Below are 22,983 nucleotides of genomic sequence, written 5' to 3' on the forward strand. Positions count from 1 at the left end.
CAACACCCCTTCCTCACAATCGAAATTGTCGACACCGCTCTCTCTCTCTCTCTCTCTCTCTCTCTCTCTCTCTCTCTCTCTCTCTCTCTCTCTCAGCGTCAGCGTACCGAAGAATGCCAGCTGTCTGTCTGAGCGAAGGGACCATCAATGATGAAACCTTCCCATCTGTGCAGAAACGAGAGACCATACTGAGAGCAGAGACACGCTCTTCTTCTTCTTCCTTCCCTCGCCTCCAAAGCGCACAACCTCCACGACCCAGCTGAGCCACAATGGCAAGCGTCCTGTTCAAGCGCACGAGCAAAATTGCACCAGCGATTAGCGAAAGAAAAATGGTGCAGCTTTCTTGTTCGTACCAAGAAACCGAGAGAGAGAGAGAGATGCTTCTTCTTCCAGCTCAACCCTTCTCACTCTCAGACGTCACGCCGATCAGTGGCTGAGCTCTCTCGAAACACCCCATGTCCTCTTGATCAATGACGAAGTTCGGGGTGTGGCCTGCCGGTTACGATCCTCCGGAGGCGGGGTTCATTTGCCGATCGGGAATGTTCGGGATTTTGTCGGCAGTTATGTCAGTTATGGTTGGTTAATGGACGGTTGTTGTTATTGTTGTTGTTGTAACGAGGGTTTTTATGGCCGGCCTTGTGGTAATTGTAAAAACATAGGGAAAAACCACCAAGGGCAATCACATACTGGTGGGAAACTAATCTTAACCCCTATCTAATTACCATAGCTTCAACCCTCGTGTGAAGACATGTCAACATCTTAGCTCCAGTTTCCCTACTTAATAGTAATACATCGAGAGGTGTACTACTCGTCCACGGTCCATGCTGTACCTATACGATCCTGCCTCCACTGTGGTATTTCATCATCTGTCCCCACAAACGTAACAAATGCTTAAGGCTTAAACGTTCACATGTAATATTATCAAGTTTTAGCAAACTGATTATGAGCTCTCTAGTTGAACCTAAGGATGAGTCCAGCATCACCTTCAGATGCATCAGCTCTTTGAGACAGAGAGAGTTAATGTGCTGATGCTACAGGATACACATGTGAACCTGGCTTGCGAAGCGTAGTGGTATCATTTATTTAAAGGGTGTTCCTTCTTGTCTTGTGCTTTTGAACATGCCAGTGCTGTATTGGCAGTAATTCTGCATCACAGGCTCCAGGCTTCAGAATGTAGTGTAAGGGATATTTGTGAAGGTTTCTTCATGTCTGTTGACTTTGGTAGTAATCAGAAAAATTTCAATATCATTAATGTGTATTGACTTAGTTATAGCTCTGGGAAAGCGCTATTTCTTCATATGTTAGCAGAGTACATTGCTACTATTGGTTTACTAAGTTTGCACATGGATTGAGGGGTGGAGGGTTACAGCTGTACCCTCGAACCTGGGCATGATAGGAATAATCCTGAGCCTCATACGCCTGGTGCAAGGGCCTTAGCACAAATTGTAGAAGGGTATACAGACTGGTATATGTATGGTGCTGCATCAACCTGGCACTTCTTACTGCGCATGGATTTGTTGATCATAGGGCCAGGTAATCATGGGCCACCTAGACATATTTTATATGAATCAGGGGCTGCTAAATCTGGTGAAAACAAACACGTCTACAATGCCTTCAGAAAGTGTTCACAGCCCTTGACGTTTTTTCACATTTTGTTGTTAGAGCCTGAATTGAAAATGGATTCAATTGAGATTTTTTTTGTCACTGATCTACACAAAATACCCCATAATGTCAGTGGAATTTTTTTATTTAAATTATGACAAAATAATTGGTATTTCCTGAGCTTTATAATATTCTTCAGAAGCAGTGAAGTGTGTTCTCTCCAGATGTATATGATGCTTCCTGTGCAGTTCGTCTTCTGGGGAAAACGGAAATGTATAAGATTTGTTTGGAAGTGTGTTACCTGGCTGCATGGAACTCTTTAGGAATTGATGGAAGGAGACATGGGCTATGTCAACTGGGAGAGTGTCAAACACTGGAGAGTGTTTCTCACTCCGTTTGGAGTGTAATGTATCGTAGTCTTGCAACTGTTGATCAAACGGAAGATCTCCAGTGAAGACTAACTGGCCCATGGAGCCCTGGCCAAGAAGTCATTCATTCACAAATTTAACTCTTTCTCATTGGCAGAATGTCCTTTTTGCAATGCAAGGGGAGACCGACGTCATGCTTATTTTGGATGTATGAGACTGTCATCTCTTTTTGCACACTTTTATTTAACTTCATCTGAACTTTGTTTGTTTGTCCCGTTTCAAATATTTGAGCCGTTCATTTTCTAGGTTCCATACGTCCTAGAGAGCTGAAATTTGGCCCACGGTCTTCTTTTTTGTTACATTTTCATCTATCAAAATTTAATTTAATATATATGTATATATAAAAAAAGTTTCAAACCAAAAAAAAAGTGTAGAGCCCTAAAACATGTTTTTTATTTTACTTATTCTGTTTCGAAACCGTATTTTTTTTGTAAATTAAAATTTGTTTTTTATTTGTCTGTGTTTATTTTTGTGCTTGCATTCCTTACTGATAAGAAGTGCATTTGTCTGGTTTTTAAAAATTCTGTACTTGGCTTTGCCAAGCTGGCAATTTACCAAACTAGAAAAGCTCGAGTGGTGAGCGGCAGCCAGTGCACCATTTCGCTTTAAAGGGGTGATATCTACACGTATGAAATTAGAGCATGCATATCATTTACCTTTCATGTGTTTAAAGGGTTATGATGCTCTGACAGTGATTTTTGCAAATTTGTGGGGAAGGATGTACACACTGACACATGCATTGGGGATGGCTTGCATTCATGGTGAAGCTGTAGTGTTTGTATGTATACATTTTTTTGGCCACCTTTTTGTGCTGTATTTTATATTATTTTACCTTGGTTATAAAAGAGTTTCAAAAGTCAAAAAGCCCCTTTCCTGTTCATTCATTATCTTGCTTGATGCACCTTCCTGTTGTCCCACTGCCCCAATGTTAGTACATTGACTTCTTCCCATCTGTCACCTCGCTCTTCCATGAGCTGAGTTTATTATGTTACTAGCAGAAGTACCCGGCGTTGCCGGTCAGGGGTAGGGGGGGGGGGGGGGTGGGTGCAATGGGAGATGGAAGGAGGGGAGGGGGGGCAGGGGCGGATCTAGGATTTCCAATAAGGGGGGCGCAACTGATGAGGGCGAAGCACTAACACGAGGGCTGTAGGCCTGAAGCCTGTAGCGGGGGATCTGGGTGTCCTCTCCCAGGAAAATTTTACAATTATACTGCTCTAGATGCCTTTTCCTGCAATCTGGGGAGAAATATTCATGTCTCAATTTTAGGCATTTTATCCCTGTATCTTATGATTTTGGGGATTGATTTTGAAAAACGGGATTCGAAATTAGACGGAAAACATACACAGTCAGACAGAAAAAGTACTTGTGTAAGTGATAAAACAGAAAGATTTATTTAACATTAGTGCTCAGTCATGAGGGTTTATGAATGATTATCCAGAGCATCACATTATGGAAATAATTTATCCACAGTCACTGAAATTCTCCGACATCATGCTCCGATAGTCCGTCTTGACGTGATGGAGGGCAGAATTCGCTCTCCCAACTGCAGCACTTGTTGCAGCCGCGCACAGCAGAATACTCAGCACCCGAGTTACGTTTGGGAACAAATTCCTCACCCCATCTGAAGCCACGCATTTCAATGTGTCTGAAACTGTTGTCGGTAGGTTTCCCTCAGAAGACCAGAAACGGCCCCACAGCTTGAGTTCCTGGTGTAATGTTGACGGACTTGGCAGATCATCACCGTAGAAGCGAAGGATGGCTTCATCGGCATCCTGGTCAAGCTCCTCGGAACACGTCGGGACAAGATATGCAGTTTTGATGGCATCTTGGTTTCTCCCCAGGAATCGTTCTTGCAGTTGCTGTACCAGGGAATCCAGGAAGGGTATGAACACTGATCGCCGATAGTATTCCTCTGGAGTTCTGAACTGCATGTTAGAGCGCAGTGTCTGGCGTGAGGCAACTCTTGGCGTCTCAATGGTTTTTCCAGCAAGCTCGGACATCTTTTTGCATTTTTCGAAAATGTTGCCAAACTCTGCGTCCACATTTTCCCTAATGTCAGCTATCTGCTCTGTAACCAAGGACACCATTTCATAGGCCTTGGTGATTTCAATTGTGGAGCCGTGCAGTTGCTTTGCTAGACCCTCAGTATAACCATAGATATGCATACAGGACTGAAAGGCCACGATGAAGGCAGAGCTCCTCAGCTGCGCCCGAATTCCCGATGCTTCATTGACGGCCTTGGGATCGAACCTGTTCTCTACGTCGTCGTTGGTTTCTATCTTTTCAAGACATCTAAGGACAGCATGGTACAGGGCCGAAAGATCTTCGAATGTTGAGTGTCTCTCCACCCACCGGGTTTTGCATAACGGTTTGACCTTGGTTTTCAAGGTTTTTCCTTCCTGAGTTTTGCCGCCTTCTCGTGCATCATCGTCAATGGCTTCCTCTAATGTTCTTTGTAGTTTTGGAGAGAATTTGAAGAAGACACCGAGTGTTTGCATATTGCAAACCATGTTGTAGATTTCTCGCACTTTCGACGCTTTGGACAGGCAGAGGTTGAGGTGATGCGATGCGCAGTGAAAGTACAGGGCTTTGACGTTCCCTGTCTTCTCTTTGAACTGATTTGAGGCTCCCCTTCTCCTTTCCTGCCATGTTGCCGGCTCCATCGTACGTCTGAGACCGGCAAATATTTGGATCGAGGCCAGCTGTCGTAATTGAATCCAGAAGGTACTGGGCAATGGTTGCGCCTCGGATGTCATCACATTTTACGTATTCAAACAGTTTCTCAACTGGTAGTACGGAGTCTTTTACGTGGACTCATGAGGACTTCATCCTCCACCAGGCGGAACAGTTTACGTTTTGTTTCCCACCGATAGGCCGGATCTGGATTCGGACCTGAACCAAAATACAATCAACTTGTTCTTGTCACCTGCCCAACTCATTCACCAAGTTTTTTCATAATCCATCCACAACTTTATGAAATATCAATATATCATTCTATATATCGTTTTGGTCCCATTTCCTATTGGTGAAGAATCACTTAAAAATTTTAAATAAATTTGTCGTATCCGGATCCACATCTTCTACAAAGTCGAATCAATTCGTCCTTATCACACACCCAACCTCTCCACCAAGTATCACCCGAATCCAGCCATAAGTCTTTGATATCTGTTCACAGACAAACAGACAGGGGTGAAAACATATCCTGTTCACCAAAGGAAAAAGATAACGGAATGACATGATGGATATGGTCCTCAAAACTTAGGTTTCATGAACTGGAAAGAGGAATTGCGCGACCCCACGTGCAACGCACTCAAACCTGCAACCGGAGTCAACTATATAGACAACTGTAAAAGGAACAATTTTACAGCAATACCTCAAACTTTCAAAACGTTATTTGTGAAAATTGCATAAAGCTGAGAAGCATTCAAATGCTTTTGTGACGAAAACAAAAGGTATCTCTAACAATAAAGGATGAAAATGGGTTTTTGTGTGTAACAAAGGAGACGAAGTCACATTGAGAAGACATTTCTTCCAGAGAAAGAATAAAAGTAAAATACAGATTTATATAAAAGCAGCAGACTTTTGAATGTCTTTAAAATCTGAATCATAATGTCGGCGTAAAAAAATTAAAACATCAAAATAAGTGCACCTGCTTTGATTCAAAGTAAGCAGCTCTTCTCAGGGAGAGTGCTCATACATGGCATAATTTAATGTGAATTTTTTTTTTTAGTTCTCTTGATCATTGAAAAGCAATTCCCATTGAAAAATAGTACTGAACTAAACCTACATTTAGATGATGTATAGAAAAAAAAAGTCTGAGGACTTGATTTATCACTTGCTTGTATTGTCCGCACAATATGTTGGAAACCAATGACCTGAAAAAAATGTACATTTTGTTATTTGAAAAACTAAGCAATGACATTTGTTCCAATTTGGCAGTTTGCTTTTGAGGAGAAAGGGGGAAATGCAGGTGATTATTGAAAATTGAATTCTGTTCATCATTTTCCAAAATTTCACATGGATATGATAACGCGTGAAGAAGCAATGTTGTGCGAAATTGATTTTTCTCTAACCAGAGCGATGAACAATAGGGATACAGTTTTTCATTTCAGACTTTCAATCTGCATGCACTTTTTTTAAATGTTGGGATTACAAATCAATAACTTTTGCAATAAAACAAATTAATATACAATGAAACAAAGGAAAAACACATTGACTGGTGACAGGATGTGCAATGGGATTCTGCACTGCACTTCATAAGAATTGAGGTTTGTCATCGCCACAAGGGTACAAGTTCAATATTATTGCGCAGTATTGGCTTGTTTAAATGGGGGAATATTGAAGAACTCTGCTTTGGAAGCAATATATATATATATATATATATTGTATGAAGTTTCACATTTGACCAATATATTTATATACTACAACAACACTAGGTAGAGAGCATACCTCCACCTGGTTGTACAGTTTACGTTTTGTAACCCACCGATAGGCCAGATCTGGATCCAGACCTGAACCAAAATCGAATCGGCTTGTTCTTGTCGCCAAAGCAACTCATCCACCAAGTTTTGTCATAAGTCGTCCACAACTTTTTGAAATATCATGCTACATATAGGTTTTGGTCCTATCACCCAATGGTGAAGAATCAGTGAAAAGGTGAAAAAAAATTCTCATATTCGGATCTTCACCAAAATCATCACACACCAAACTTGTCCACCAAGTTTCGACCGAATCCGTCTACAACCTTTTGAGAAATTATATGCTATACATAATTTTCCCCCTATATCTCAATGTTGAAGAATCACTTTAAAATTCTCGGATCCAGATCCGGATCTTCACCAAAGTCTAATAATTTTGGCCTTGACACATACCCGACCTCTCCACCAAATTTCATCTGATGAATGAATGAATGAATGATCGTTTTAAGGCCATTTTCCCCGCTACAGCGGGGGTTAGCCTTGCGGGCCCCATGACAATCATGGTTCCCTGTTTGAGGCAATGTTTTTATGGCCGGATGCCCTTCCTGACGCCAACCCTTGGTCACGCTCTTACGATGCGCAGGGATACGGTGTACCTATTCTAAATCTGGGTACACACCGTGATCATTCATCCCAGCAAGCTGGTACTCAATTTGCCGACCTCGGAAGGATGACAAGTAGTGGAGTGAGTGAAGTGAAGTACGTGAAGTAGTGACATGGGCATTGAGGAAGTTAGGAGTGGAGGAATGGTTGATCAGAGTAGTGATGGCAATGTACAAAAGAGTGCGCACAGCTGTAAGGACAAAGGACGGGAACAGTGGTGAGTTTGAGGTGAAGGTGGGAGTGCATCAGGGGTCGGTACTAAGTCCACTACTATTTGTAGCTGTGATGGAGGTGCTGGCTCAGAACGTAAAGGAGGGTTTACCGTGGGAGTTGTTGTATGCAGATGATCTGGTGTTGATTGCGGAAAGTATGGATGGACTGAAGGAAAAGATGAACAAGTGGAAGGAATGTATGGAAACAAAAGGTCTGAAGGTGAATATCGGAAAGACGAAGGTGATGGCAAGTGGTAAAGCATGTGGTGAGGTGGAAAGAACTGAGAAGTGGCCCTGTGCTGTGTGCAGGAAGGGTGTCGGAGTGAACTCCATTCAATGTACAATGTGCGCTGAGTGCGTTCATCAAAAATGTAGTGGTCTGAGAGGGTCATTAACCAGTGTGGCAGCTACATTCAAATGTAAGGTGTGCACAGAGGGAGCTGCAGATGGAGGAAATGTTGAGTTGGATCTTGGAGACGGCGTGAAGCTGGAAGACACCAGCTTCTACCTCGGAGACATGCTGAATGGAGAAGGTGGATCAGACTCGGCAACGGTTGCTCGAGTGAGATGTGCATGGCAGAAGTTTCGGGAACTGAGTGGCGTGCTGACGAGGAGGGGAGTGTCGTTGAAGCTGAAGGGAAAGGTGTGTGCTCCATGTGTGAGAAGTGTTATGATTTGTTATGAAGCTGAAGGGAAAGGTGTATGCTGCATGTGTGAGAAGTGTTATGATTTATGGGAGCGAGACATGGGTAATGACCGGAGAGCAGCAACGAAGGTTGGAAAGGGTGGAAATGCGAATGGTTCGATGGATGTGCGGAGTATCGTTGAGAGAGAGGAAGACAAATTATGAATTTCGAAAAATGATGGGAATAGAGCCTGTGATTGATGCTGTGAAGAGGAACAGGTTGAGATGGTTTGGTCATGTGTTGAGGAAGGATGAAAGTGACTGGTTGAGAAGAGTGATGGAAATGAATGTAGAAGTAAGTAGAGGATGGGGAAGACCGAGAAAGACTTGGCTAAAGATGGTGGAAGAAGAAATGCGGGCAAGGGGGTTAACAAGGAGAGATGCAGAAAATAAGGCAAAATGGAGAAGATTGTCATGGGGACCGCAAGGCTAACCCCCGCTCTAGCAGGGAAAATGGCCTTAAAATGCATGTTGTTGTGTTGTTGGAAGGATGACAGGCTGAGTCAACCCCCCTGGCGTTAATTCAGCGATCGACCGGGATTCGAACCCAGGATCCTCGGATCCAAAGCCGGCACCCTAACCGCTGAGCCAACACCAGGCTATCTGCACTTAACAACCCTTTCCCTCCTTGTCCACAAATGTTTGAGATATCCTGGTCACAGACAGATAAACAGACAGACAGGGGTGAAAACAATCTCCATCCACTTTGGTGGCGGCGGTCATAAAAGGGAGAGTATTCTGTATGTAGATTAACAGTTTTTCAGGGAACATGTTTAAATGGTGTTGGCCACCAATAATCATATGTTGGTCACCATTCATCACATGCTTCTTCAATCCACGGTGCCATGTAAAATGACTCATGTGTTTTGTTGGTGCCACGAGATCTAATTTTGCGCCCTTGTAAGGGGTTGAATTCAAGGACCTGAGGGAAATTAGAGTTTCTTGACAGGAGGTTAAGGTGTTGGGTGTGCTCCTCTCCATCTGCAGACAGGTGGATAGCCTCACATTTTCCAACAAGCACATAACTTGTCTTGCTTCACATTCTCTTTGAGCCATTCCTCCCTCTGGAGCCCCACTCAGCCAGCAATCCAGTTTTTTTTCAGTACCCATATCTTAGCTACAACCAGCTTTCTAACTGAAATTCTTTCATCACCTTTTCTCTTTCGACAGCAGAATAATATCCCCGAGTTTTCCAGTTCTGCTCTACCTTTCACTCCTTTAAAAGGGTAGGGATTAACCATCTCGTGGTGTTTTCTAAACACATCGACTGCTCTCTTTCCATGTGATCTTTTATTCCACTTTCTCCTGTTTCTCTGCTTTTTCTGTCTGCTCACAAGTCCTTTCTCTATTTATCCCAACTTTATTACCTTGTCCTGTCCATATGTGTCTAATTATTTCCCTGTCTGTCTCGTTGTTCCTTGTCCAATGTCCCATCCATTATCTACATGTTCACGTCTGTTTCATTGTTGGTGTGTCGGAATCTCACCCCTTTTTCCGTACAACTTGTGAGGTGAAGAGCTCAAGTTCCCATCCATTGTCTGCACACTCAAGCTCCCATCCGTCGTCTGAACACTCAAGCTCCCATCCGTCGTCTGCACACTCAAACTCCCATCCGTCGTCTGCACACTCAAGCTCCCATCCGTGGTCTGCACACTCAAGCTCCCATCCGTCGTCTGCACACTCAAGTTCCCATACATTGTCTGCACACTCAAGCTCCCATCCGTCGTCTGCACACTCAAGCTCCAATCCATCATCTGCACACTCAAGTTCCCATCCATTGTCTGCACACTCAAGCTCCCATCCGTCGTCTGCACACTCAAGCTCCCATCCGTGGTCTGCACACTCAAGCTCCCATCCGTCGTCTGCACACTCACGTTCCCATACGTTGTGTGCACACTCAAGCTCTCATCCGTCGTCTGCACACTCAAGCTCCCATCCATGGTCTGCACACTCTAGCTCCCATCCGTCGTCTGCACACTCAAGTTCCCATACATTGTCTGCACGCTCAAGCTCCCATCCATCATCTGCACACTCAAGCTCCCATCTGTTGTCTGAACGCTCAACCTCCCATCCATTGTCTGCACGCTCAACCTCCCATCCATTGTCTGTATGCTCAAGCTCCAATCCGTTGTCTGCATGCTCAAGCTCCATCCATTGTCTGCACACTCAAGCTCCCATCCGTTGTCTGCATGCTCAAGCTCCCATCCATTGTCTGCACGCTCAACCTCCCATCCATTGTCTGTATGCTCAAGCTCCAATCCGTTGTCTGCACACTCAACCTCCCATCCATTGTATGTATGCTCAAGCTCCAATCTGTTGTCTGCATGCTCAAGCTCAAATCCATTGTCTGCACACTCAAGCTCCCATCCGTTGTCTGCACACTCATGCTACCATCCGTTGTCTGCACGCTCAAGCTCCCATCTGTTGTCTGAACGCTCAACTGCCCATCCGTTATCTGCATGCTCAACCTCCCATCCATTGTCTGCACGCTCAACCTCCCATCCATTGTCTGTATGCTCAAGCTCCATTCCGTTGTCTGTATGCTCAAGCTCCAATCTGTTGTCTGTATGCTCAGCTCCAATCCGTTGTCCACACGCTCAACCCCCCACCCATTGTCTGTATGCTCAACCTCCCATCCATTGTCTGTATGCTCAAGCTCCAATCCGTTGTCCACACGCTCAACCTCCCACCCATTGTCTGTATGCTCAACCTCCCATCCATTGTCTGTATGCTCAAGCTCCAATCCGTTGTCCACACGCTCAACCTCCCACCCATTGTCTGTATGCTCAAGCTCCAATCCGTTGTCCACACGCTCAACCTTCCACCCATTGTCTGTATGCTCAAGCTCCAATCCGTTGTCCACATGCTCAACCTCCCACCCATTGTCTGTATGCTCAAGCTCCCATCTATTGTCTGCACGCTCAAGCTGCTATCTGTTGTCTGTACGCTCAAGTTTTCCATGAGTCGTGTTCTCTCTATGAAAAAAAATGTTTCTTGCTTTAATGCATGTGCTGATTAATCAATAATGACACAACAAAGGTAATTAAATGAGTGGGAAAAGTAAATATTTATGACATTTTTGGTCTCAAAAGCTTAAAAATAATGATTGCCTGTCAAGCACACGTGTTTTAAAGAGCACCTTGGAGACGTGACGTTTCGCAGTGAGAAAGGCTAATAAGAATGATGTCCTGCAATGGCTGCTTACACATCCTAGGTAATTATCTTGAGAAGGCATATAAAAGCTTCCGCTCTGATGGTACAGGTATATCCATGAAGAAGAACCTTTACAACAAACAATGTAAGTATTCTTCTATGTACATCTCAAAATATATACTTAGTTAAGAGTATCAATGAAATTTCAGGCTAAATTTGAAGAAAAACAATAATCCCAAGTCTACTATTAATTTGCAATTGGTCACTGGCGTTGATACCAATACAAATATTTATTACGTACCCTCAGCATCAAAAAGAGCCTGGTGTTGGTTTAGCGGTTAGGGTGCTGGCTTGGGATCCTATGATCCTGGGTTCAAATCCTGGTCAATTGCTTAATTAATGCCAGGGGGGTTGACTCAGTCTGTCATCCTTCTAAGGTTGGCAAATTGAGCACCAGTTCACTGGTAATTCCCTGTGTGTCACAAAAGGCGGGTCGGCCGGGCTGGGCCCGGTTGGCAGCAGGAAGGGCATCTGGCCGTAAAACATTGTTTCAAAAAGGGGACCATGGTTCCCGAAAAAGTCCAACCCCTGCTCTGTGGGGGAAAATGGCCTCTAAAGGTGGTTCCTGGGCATCAAAAAGCAGTTCCTGGGCAACCAAAAGAGGTTCCTGGGCATCAAAAAGCGGTTCCTGGGCATCAAAAAGCGGTTCCTGGGCATCAAAAAGCGGTTCCTGGGCATCAAAAAGCTAAAGGCCAACCCCTGCTCTGTGGGGGAAAATGGCCTCTAAAGGTGCTTCCTAGGCATCAAAAAGCTAAAGGCCAACCCCTGCTCTGTGGGGGGAAATGGCCTCTAAAGGTGCTTCCTAGGCATCAAAAAGCTAAAGGCCAACCCCTGCTCTGTGGGGGAAAATGGCCTCTAAAGGTGTTTCCTAGGCATCAAAAAGCTGCATATATGGAACAAACAGTTTCAAATGGAGAACCTCGCCGCCATTAGAGCATTTAAATTGCAACAGATGTGGCAATAAATTTGAATTGGTGCTCCAGGCTTGCCGGCTCGATGACAGAAATCATCAACCGACTGCGCCGACACCCACTGCAGAATCCCTGTCGATTTACAATTCTATGTGCAAAGTCAAAACAGCGGTAAGTCCCAGGGGTGGTAAAATATTTGGTCTGAATGGATAAACACCAGCGGCCATTAATACATAATTATGGGGGGGAATAGAAGAACATGAGAGGAGATTAACTCAGGAATAAAGGGAAAAGGTGGGTTAGTATCAGCTCCACATGCATCCTAACATCTGGGGTCCGTCCAGACTGAGAAACCATTTTCATTTCGCCTTTAATGGTAGATCCCAGGGGGACGTGACAATTTATTGGTTGTCGGTCTCTTGTGTTCTTAAACAATTAACAACTATAACAGCACTCAGTAGAGAGAATACCTCCGCCAGGTGAACAGTTTACGTTTTGTATCCCAGAGTAGACCAGAAAATCACATTTAATCAAAAGCATCCATCCATAGCTTTTTGAGATATCCTGCTACGTATCGTTTTTGGCTCTATCTCCCAATGATGAAGAATCACTTGGAAAATTAAATAACTCTCATATCCAAATCCATATTCAGATCTTCACCAAAATCGAATCTATTTGTCCTCGTCAGACACACAACCTGTCCAACAAGTTTCATCAAAATCCGTCCACAACTTTTTGAGATATCCTGCGATGTATTGTTTTTGGCCCGATCTCCCAATGGTGAAGAATCACTTTAAAAATTCTAGTAGCTGGATCCGAATCCGGATCTTCACCAAAATCTAAACGTTTCGTCCTCGTTACATACGCTACCCCTCTGCCAAATTTCGTCCGAATAACTCCACAACTTTTTGAGATATTTTGTTCACAAACGGACAGAGAGGGGTGAAAACATAGCCTCCATCCACCTTTGGTGGCGGAGGTAATTGCGGCCGGAGGATGGGGAGGGAGGGAGGGGGGGGGGGGGGGGGCTGACAGATATTTATAAATGACAGATAAATAATTATTTATACTTGCGCAATTTTAATCGGGACTTTTCCGTAAACACTTGCATAATTTATGCACGACCTGACATCTTGCATTCAATCACTCCACGTACAGCATGCTGATGTGCCAGGCAGCCCGACAAGCTACAACTTAATGCTGCTTCGCATTGTCCACTATTACTTCGCCCTCTCCGCTGGATGCCGGAGCTCTGGGCTGAAGTCGCAAAATTATTATCGCAAAATGTATTTATTTTGTTACAAAATTATTTCTTTATACAAATATATATATATATCTATTATGTTATTATTATCTATCTTCTATCTTCTATCTATATATATAAAAGAAAGTTTTTGTTTGTTTGTTTGTTTGTTTGTCTGCACGCGCTAATCTCCTGAACGGTGAAAGATCGGAGGAAACTTCAAAAACGAAAAATGTCGGGACAGGCCTCGGGAAGGTTATAGGCTAGGTGGCGAGGCCGGTCGAGGCCCACCTCGGCCGAGCTGGGCCCATTTCGCAATTAAAAGCCGAGCTGAATTATTGCAGTCAATCTTCTACAGCCGCGAGTAAAAGTTGAATTCTAGTAGTAAATTCATTCAAAAAGAACTAAAAATGTCGGGACGGGCCCCGGTAAGGTTGTAGGCTAGGTGGCGAGGCCGGTCGAGGCTGCTTTCGCCGGGCTGGGCCCATTTCGCAATTAAAAGCTGAGCTGAATTATAATAGAAGTCAATCTTCTTCGGCCGCGAGTAAAAGCTGAATTACAGTAGTAAATTCATTCAAAAAGAACTAAAAATGTCGGGACGGGCCCCGGGAAGGTTGTAGGCTAGGTGGCGAGGCCGGTCGATGCCGCTTCGGCCGGCTGGGTCCATTTCGCAATTAAGAGCTGAGCTGAATTATCGTAGTCAATCTTCTACGGCTGCGTGTAAAAGCTGAATTATCTATCTATAATTCCAGTAATCTCTGTACGTTTGTACGTTTGTACGTTTGTCTGTCTGTGACCGCTGTTTCTCGACAACCACGGGTCCGATATACTTTTAACTTGCCAGGTATATTGCTGGGGACCCGAGGATGTGCCTTTTCAAGGTTTCATATTAATCGGACAATTACTTACCGAGCTATGTCCAAAAAACGATTCAACCAATCAGAGAGCAGCGAACGATCGCGTGTGCCGGCGTTGCGAATGGACCAAACCATTCCATGTAAATAGAGGGGGGGGTTCTGTGGTCGTTGCGAATGGACGAAACCATTTCATGTAAATAGAGGGGGGGGGGGATTGTCACTGTACTCGCAAGCCGTTCGCCGTTCGCTTTGGCGTTGCGAATGGACCAAACCATTTCATGTAAATAGAGGGGGGGGATATAATTTTAGATAGATATATAGTACGGGCATATATATAGTACGGGCATGCCCTAGTAGTAGTAAATTCATTCAAAAGAACCCGGGCAACGCTGGGTGCTTTCGGCTCATTAATTATATATTGAGGTTGCCTCTGCATTTATTATTATTATTGTTATTATTTATATATTTTATTTATTATATTAATATTGTTACGGACCGCGGATAAGATGTTGTGTTTGCCGAGCGGATGGCCCCGCGGCCGTACAGTTACCCCGACTAACCCAATTCCCGAACGTTGGCCGGATCGCGCCACAGATATTCAATAGGGAAAAGACTAAGGCGACACGGATGTGAAGAAGAAGCAGACAAAAAGGTTGGAAATACGAATATAATTTATTTGCTATTTACAGGCTCAAAAAAACCAAGGAGAAGGAAAGATAAGAAAATAATATACAGAAGATATTAGACACAGTGCAACGCTAGCTTATACAAACTTAATTAACCCAAGGACAGAACAAACAAAACAAACTCACGTACACAAGAAGGATGGAAAGGCAGGAGGTGGATGGCTGGAGGGAGAGGAAGGTCCAAGGGTACTGCAGCACGATCGGCGTGTTTAACAGCCGCCGTTCCTTCGCGGCCCTGCTCCGGAACTGCCGTCAACGCCCCGAGCTGCTGTCGTTGCGGCTGTGGCTGCGGCTGCTCTGTGGACGTCGCGTGCTTTGCCAGGACTCGTCTGGTCCAACCACACAACTGAACAACGTTCTTGCTTCTTGCCCAACTCTCTTGCTTGGTCCAACTTTGGCGAGCAAGGCGACGAATAGCAGGCTTTGTGCTTCCCTGGATGATCTCTCTGGATGATCTCTCTGGATGATCTCTTTTGGACAAGAATCGCTGCTGGATGCTCTCTCTGGATGACCTTTCTGGATGCTCTCTCTGGATGCTCTCTCTGGATGCTCTCTCTGGATGATCTTTCTGGATGCTCTCTCTGGATGATCTTTCTGGATGCTCTCTCTGGATGATCTTTTTTCTCCCCCGCAGGACCTTGCGCGCGCGCTTTTTATAACGCCTCCGGCGATCAAGCCGCCGGCCTTTAGGACACGCCCATCGGTGTGCTCACCTCGGCCCTGATTGGTCGGCATGGCCCTCTAGCTCCGCCCTTGATGACGATGGGCAGGCACGCCTTTCTTCCCCGACCCGAGCACATGTTCAATGGTAGTTTTGGAGGGGATGTAATTGGCAATCGAGGCTTGGCAATGATGAAAGGGGGGTGTGAAAGGAATCTACTCTATTTCACTTGGTGCAATGGAGTGTCATCTTAATGGGAGACAAGGCCTTACCCTAATACACATAATAAAGATATAACTATCAACCAGGGGGAAATCTATGATTGGCTGACGTGTATGCTTCATGGACTAATTATGGGACGCCCTTTGACCTTTACACAACACTGGAGGCAGGAGGGTCCAGAATCAAGCAATATTAATAAAACACACAATAAAAAAAATACAATCCTCATATCCACAACACTGCACCCTCCTCCTCTTAGGCACGTCCCGGGCCTATAACTTTAACTTAGTGTGACACGTAGGTGTAGTTCCCTCTACTTTTAACCTGACCCTGAGTGCGACAGTTTTAAAACATAAATAAATATGTCCCGCTGCTCCATTGCACCCTACCTAACAGACTCACGCCCACAGCTAACCGAATTGCGGAATGGTCTTCAAACTATACACTGACGGTGGGGAGCATTATTTACAATGACTTTACTTTATTTACAAAACTAACCCAGGACCTGTGATTGTTCTTTTGGGGGGGAGAGACAGTCTGCTCTGCATCAATGCACCATGAAAGCACCCAAAATGCACCAACACACCCTCAAGCACCAATCGGTGCACAGTCATCACTGTCATCAATAAAAATAAACCAACAACCCCTAACCCTGCAGGTGGTCTCTTGCTCTTCGGCTCCCTCTGCTGGCTATTTGCTTTCTTCCAGATGTTGTCATTTTCTTTCATTTTCTTACTGGCGGCTTATTTGAACATAAAATGAAATGCACCCAACGTGTCCATTTTAATTTATTTATGGCCCACAGGGGCCGACTAGTGTGGTTCACCTGTGGGGCATCGGTGCCCTGTGGCCAAGGTCCGCCAGCAAGATTTCGGGCCTTCATGGCCGGTTCCAGCAGAGGGGCCATGCCCCAACCCATGGGGTCCATAAGTGGTGCTCGGCCACAGACATGTGGTCCATAATGTGGTGCATCGATGCAGACAGCTGGTTCTGGGACTTCCGGGCGCACAATGGCGGACTCACGCACGCTCCCCTCGGTGCCCAGTGGCGCACAGGTCCTCATGTGGGAGACAAAAGGGGGGAAAGACAGATGAGCGAGGGGTAAGGTCACAAGGGTACATATCAATAAGGCAATGCAAGGTGAAGTGCGTACGGAGAGCGAAGTGAGAAAGCCCGTCCCTACCGTACGTCACACCCCCTGTCACCTACACTACCCTTGCCCTTACCCCATATGTACAACAATCTACACATTTACCAATTCGTCACTACGTCACGTCTTCCCCATATTTCTCCGATACCAAATTCATCTTCACTCCCTCTACTTCAAAATTTGCCATCACCCAATTCATCATCAATCTTCATAAGGAGGAAGAGATGGAACAACAAAGCACAATGTCACACCCATGTCATGATGCGTCTCACATTCCAAACATTTGCATCAAAAATAATAAAAACAACCTGGCATGGTGTGGAGGTACTCATCCCAGGTGAGTGGATGCAGATGGTGCGAGGAGACTTCAATCCTAACTATCCTCTAAATGACTTTAACACACTTTACACTACCCGGGGTCTTTCCCTGCCAAACCATTGGCAATCTTACTCTATGTGGTTTTAAAAACCAATTCCCATTGACCAAACTGTAGTGCTTCTCAATTTGGGGTCTCACTCCCCCGATTCATCTCCCGGTGCCCTTGCACAATTTCTGGGCTCAGACGTGTAGCTCTCCCAGCAGGTCTACCCACCTGCACACCTCCACCACTGCAGTTGCCACCCGAGCTTACCTAGCTCCTCACCCTAACCTATCTAACTGGGGAAGGCCCCTCCTGGCTCTGTCACCCCTTGGTGCCCTCTGGCACTGGGCTACCTGGGTCCGTCCTCCTGATCCTCGGGCCCCATCCACAACAACTCTACCGGCTCCCAGAGCCCACCTGCGGCCTCACCTGGTCGACATCCTCACAGTGGTGGAGTGCCCAAACCAACTACACACACTAACAGGCTACACGCCCAGCCATTTCCACAACACTAATGCACCCATCCAAATACCATTCTTTCACCCGCACCACAGATGCCAATATCCAACCACAATTTACATGTACCCTCTACCTAATACTTACACTACCCTCCCCGGGTATTCGTGATGGGGGTCCATTCTTCCCCCCATTCACACCTTCGCACCATCCACTCCACTCCACAGTTTCCCCCATACTCACTCCACGAGCATCCATTCCAATACTCCATATATTCCACACTCCATGTATTCCACACTCCATGTATTTCACACAACCATTCTCCATACACCTGTTGTTGCACACCTGTGCAATCACACCTGGTGCCACCTGCACCCTCCTTCCTTCCTGGACCATTCGGTCAGCACAATACTCATCACCATCACTCACTCAAACACTGCTCCATACACCTGTTCAGTTGCACACCTGTGCAATCACACCTGTTCACCATACACACGGCATCATCTAATCTACCTGGTGCCCTGCTAACTTAGTGCTCCCCGTCTTCCCTTTAAACTAAGCACATACCACGTCATTATCAGCCACTCTAATCTACCTGCGTCCCCACTACAGGTATCATTGTCACTAACTAACCTTACCGTTACCTAAGGTCATCTTCTCTAGATCCCTACACATTATCCAAACCCTCCCGGGCTAGTTTTCACTGCCATAAACCCCATAAAACTAGTGCTCCTTTGCCCCCACTGTGAGATGGCAGAGTTGCCATCCCCTCCACATCGGGTATCTTCCACTATAAATTTTGCACACCAAATTCCAACAAATCAAAAATTTGCCAATCATCTACCAATCATCTGCCAATCGTTGGTCTGCCAATCCTTTGCCAATCATTAAATTTCGCTTTTTAATTTCGGGTCCAAAACACTATCCTCATCATCACAGTCCACTCGCTAGTGCCTCTCGGTGCGCCAATTCACTTCTACAGCCCGGCTTCGCACGGCCGAGCAATGAATGCGGGTTGCTTGGTGCGGGCGGCTGGATACGTCCCGCATTCGGTGCAGGGACGGGGGCATAGCCGGGCCAAGATCCCACGCACCATCTAGGCACAGAGCCGTCCAATGGCCCGATCTCGACCTGCCGGAACGCCTCAACAAAAAGGGGTCGCCATGACGACCCTTCCTATCGGGCTGCCAGCTCCGCCTAGTGGAGCACGGATGCGACCGTTCAAAGCGTGGCCCGGCGTGGATCGCATACGGCGATTCTTTTGAAACCGCCGTGGTTCGGATCCCCGCTGGTCCTCGCGGCACGCGAAGCTGCCCGGCGCGCACCCAGGGCCCGATTCGGCTATAAGTCGCTCTAACCGCTAACCCGGTTACCGTCGATGCTTCACCTGCATGCTCACACGCATACGCTACCCCTTTCACCCTCACCAAGCTCGGTTCTCCAACGCCGCCCGTACACCCAGCATACTTCGTCATTGCACTCGTTCTTTCGCTCACAGATCTGGTCACACACCTGACCACCGCACACCTTTGCACACACTCGCTGTTCGCACACCTCATCAACACACCTCTTCGCGCCCCCTTCTCGGTCACCTCCTCTGTGACAACCACAGGTGTGCTCTCACTTGCACACCCAACCACGTGCCTCACTACTAACTCAAGTGTGCATTCCCACACCCGCTCTACCATTCCAGGTGTGCATCTTTCCATTCCAGGTGTACATCCTCTCTCACCTGCCACAACCAACTCATGCTCCGTGTCACTCTTACTACTCTCACCTCCACACTCGGTCGCGCACTCACCCTTACTCTCGACAGCGTACTCTGTACTCATGCACCCGTCCATTACACACCTTTCTCGCGCATCCTCTTGCGCACACTCTCCCGTTACTTCCTCTGTAACACTCACCTCAGGTGTGCATTCTCCATTACTTTTGACAGCGCACTCTTCCCTCATGCACCCGTCCGTTACACACCTTTCTCGCGCATCCTCTTGCGCACACTCTCCCGTTACTTCCTCCGTAACACTCACCACAGGTGTGCATTCTCCCTTACTTTTGACAGCGCACTCTTCCCTCATGCACCCGTCCGTTACACACCTTTCTCGCGCATCCTCTTGCGCACACTCTCTCGTTACTTCCTCCGTAACACTCACCACACCGCGCTTCCATGTGCCCCCTCGCACACGTGCTACGACCAACTCACTCTCGACAGCACACTCACTCCTTGGCGCGCACTTTTTCCTCACACACCCCAGAGTCGGACATTCTCGCACACCTCCTCTTTCGCACACCGGACCTGTCGCACACTTCACCAACGGCCTCTCACGAACACCCGGGTCCACACCAACCCCCAAGCCGACTGAAGCTCCCCTCACATCATATACATTTCCACGTATATCGCCACTCACCTTGGCACCTCGTCTCCGCACCTCCTTCACCACCTGCAAACTCTTTATTTGGTTAGTGAGCACATCATCATGATTTGAGCACCGACCTTGTACATATTCCATTACTTCCTCCTGTATTTCTCTCTTAGTTTCCCTCAGTCTCTTCTTAATTTCACTCACCTCGTCTTCCACCTCCTCTAACTTTTGCCTCACCTCTTTTATTTCCCGGTGCGTCTCCTCTATCTCATCCTCTAAGGCTACCTTGACCGTTTCTATGTGCGTCCTCACCTCCCGGTCCTCCGTCTCCATTACTTCTGTCACCTCGTCCAACCTCGTTGTCAGTCCCTCACGTACCATCTGACATTGCCTCTTCGTCGCTATCAAGTCGTCCTTGATGTCTCTTTGTGTTGCTTTTAACCCTCCTAGTACCGCAGTGTTCCTTTGTACCTGCTCCATTAACTCCGTCTGTCCCACCATCAGCTGTTCCACCTCCTCCGTCAGGTCCTCTATGCCCCCTTGTAACTTTGCCGTCCTATTTCTCACCTCTTTCTCCATACGCTTTTCACCTCGCTTTACCTCCTCGCGTACCCCCGAGACCTCCTCGCTTACACCTCGTCATATCTCCTCCTTCATCTCCTCCCTCTCTTTTGTAGATGCCACCCTCATCTGTCCCAATTCATCCCTCTGAGCATCCAATTTGGTTTCTACCCCGATTTTCACCTCCTCTATCTGCTCTCCCATTTGTTTAATTTCTCGGGCGGACTGCTCCCCTATTTCCCGCAATTTGTTTTCCATCTTGTTTTCTAACCCCTCTAACCTATCTTTCACCCCCTCTATCTGATTGTCTAACCCCTCAAATTTCTTGTCTAACCCCTCAAATTTCTTGTCTAACCCCTCAAATTTCTTGTCTAACCCCTTAAAATTATTGTCTAACCCCTCAAATTTCTTGTCTAACCCCTCAATTTTCTTGTCTAACCCCTTAAAAGTATTGTCTAACCCCTCAAATTTCTTGTCTAACCCCTCAAATTTCTTGTCTAACCCCTCAAATTTCTTGTCTAACCCCTCAAATTTCTTGTCTAACCCCTTAAAATTATTGTCTAACCCCTCAAATTTAGCTTCTAGCCATTCCCCCATTTTGTCCATAAGGGCCCCCATTTGCAGGAAAAAAAGGTTCGAAACCACCGGCGGCGCTGCTACGGTCGCGGGCGCGGTCGCCGTAGCCATGTGCGAGGCGCCATTTTGCGCGCCCGTAACCTCGTGCGCGAGAGCGCCATTTTGCGCGCCTGAAACCTCCTCAACCACCTCCTCATTGCCCTCCTCCACATACATTTCCCCGAGGTCCTGGGTCGATTCTACCCCCTCTATCTCTCCCACCGGCATCCGGTCGCCTTGACCAGCCATGGCGCGATTTCCAAATTCAGGTTTTGTAAAACAAAACAAATTTTGGCAGCTCGTAATTTTGAGCGCGTTAAGCGCGCTTCGGGTCCGACCCCGCTCCCGACACCAATTGTTATGGCCAATTGTACAATTGGTGTTCCAAAATTTGGGCTAAATAAATTTAGTCCCAGGTCCGAATCCGACACTCCTGACACCAATTGTTACGGACCGCGGATAAGATGTTGTGTTTGCCGAGCAGATGGCCCCGCGGCCGTACAGTTACCCCGACTAACCCGATTCCCGAACGTTGGCCGGATCGCGCCACAGATATTCAATAGGGAAAAGACTAAGGCGACACGGATGTGAAGAAGAAGCAGACAAAAAGGTTGGAAATACGAATATAATTTATTTGCTATTTACAGGCTCAAAAAAACCAAGGAGAAGGAAAGATAAGAAAATAATATACAGAAGATATTAGACACAGTGCAATGCTAGCTTATACAAACTTAATTAACCCAAGGACAGAACAAACAAAACAAACTCACGTACACAAGAAGGATGGAAAGGCAGGAGGTGGATGGCTGGAGGGAGAGGAAGGTCCAAGGGTACTGCAGCACGATTGGCGCATTTAACAGCCGCCGTTCCTTCGCGGCCCTGCTCCGGAACTGCCGTCAAGGCCCCGAGCTGCTGTCGTTGCGGCTGTGGCTGCGGCTGCTCTGTGGACGTTGCGTGCTTTGCCAGGACTCGTCTGGTCCAACCACACAACTGAACAACGTGCTTGCTTCTTGCCCAACTCTCTTGCTTGGTTCAACTTTGGCAAGCAAGGCGACGAATAGCAGGCTTTGTGCTTCCCTGGATGATCTCTCTGGATGATCTCTCTGGATGATCTCTTTTGGACAAGAATCGCTGCTGGATGCTCTCTCTGGATGATCTTTCTGGATGCTCTCTCTGGATGATCTTTCTGGATGCTCTCTCTGGATGATCTTTCTGGATGCTCTCTCTGGATGATCTTTTTTCTCCCCCGCAGGACCTTGCGCGCGCGCTTTTTATAGCGCCTCCGGCGATCAAGCCGCCGGCCTTTAGGACACGCCCATCGGTGTTCTCCCCTCGGCCCTGATTGGTCGGCACGGCCCTCTAGCTCCACCCTTGATGACGATGGGCGGGCACGCCTTTCTTCCGCGACCCGAGCACATGTTCAATGGTGGTTTTGGAGGGGATGTAATTGGCAATCGAGGCTTGGCAATGATGAAAGGGGGGTGTGAAAGGAATCTACTCTATTTCACTTGGTGCAATGGAGTGTCATCTTAATGGGAGACAAGGCCTTACCCTAATACACATAATAAAGATATAACTATCAACCAGGGGGAAATCTATGATTGGCTGACGTGTATGCTTTATGGACTAATTATGGGACGCCCTTTGACCTTTACACAACACTGGAGGCAGGAGGG

The sequence above is a fragment of the Myxine glutinosa genome, chromosome 1 (assembly GCF_964187855.1).
Source record: "Myxine glutinosa chromosome 1, kmMyxGlut1.1, whole genome shotgun sequence".
Classification (NCBI taxonomy): Eukaryota; Metazoa; Chordata; class Myxini; order Myxiniformes; family Myxinidae; genus Myxine; species Myxine glutinosa.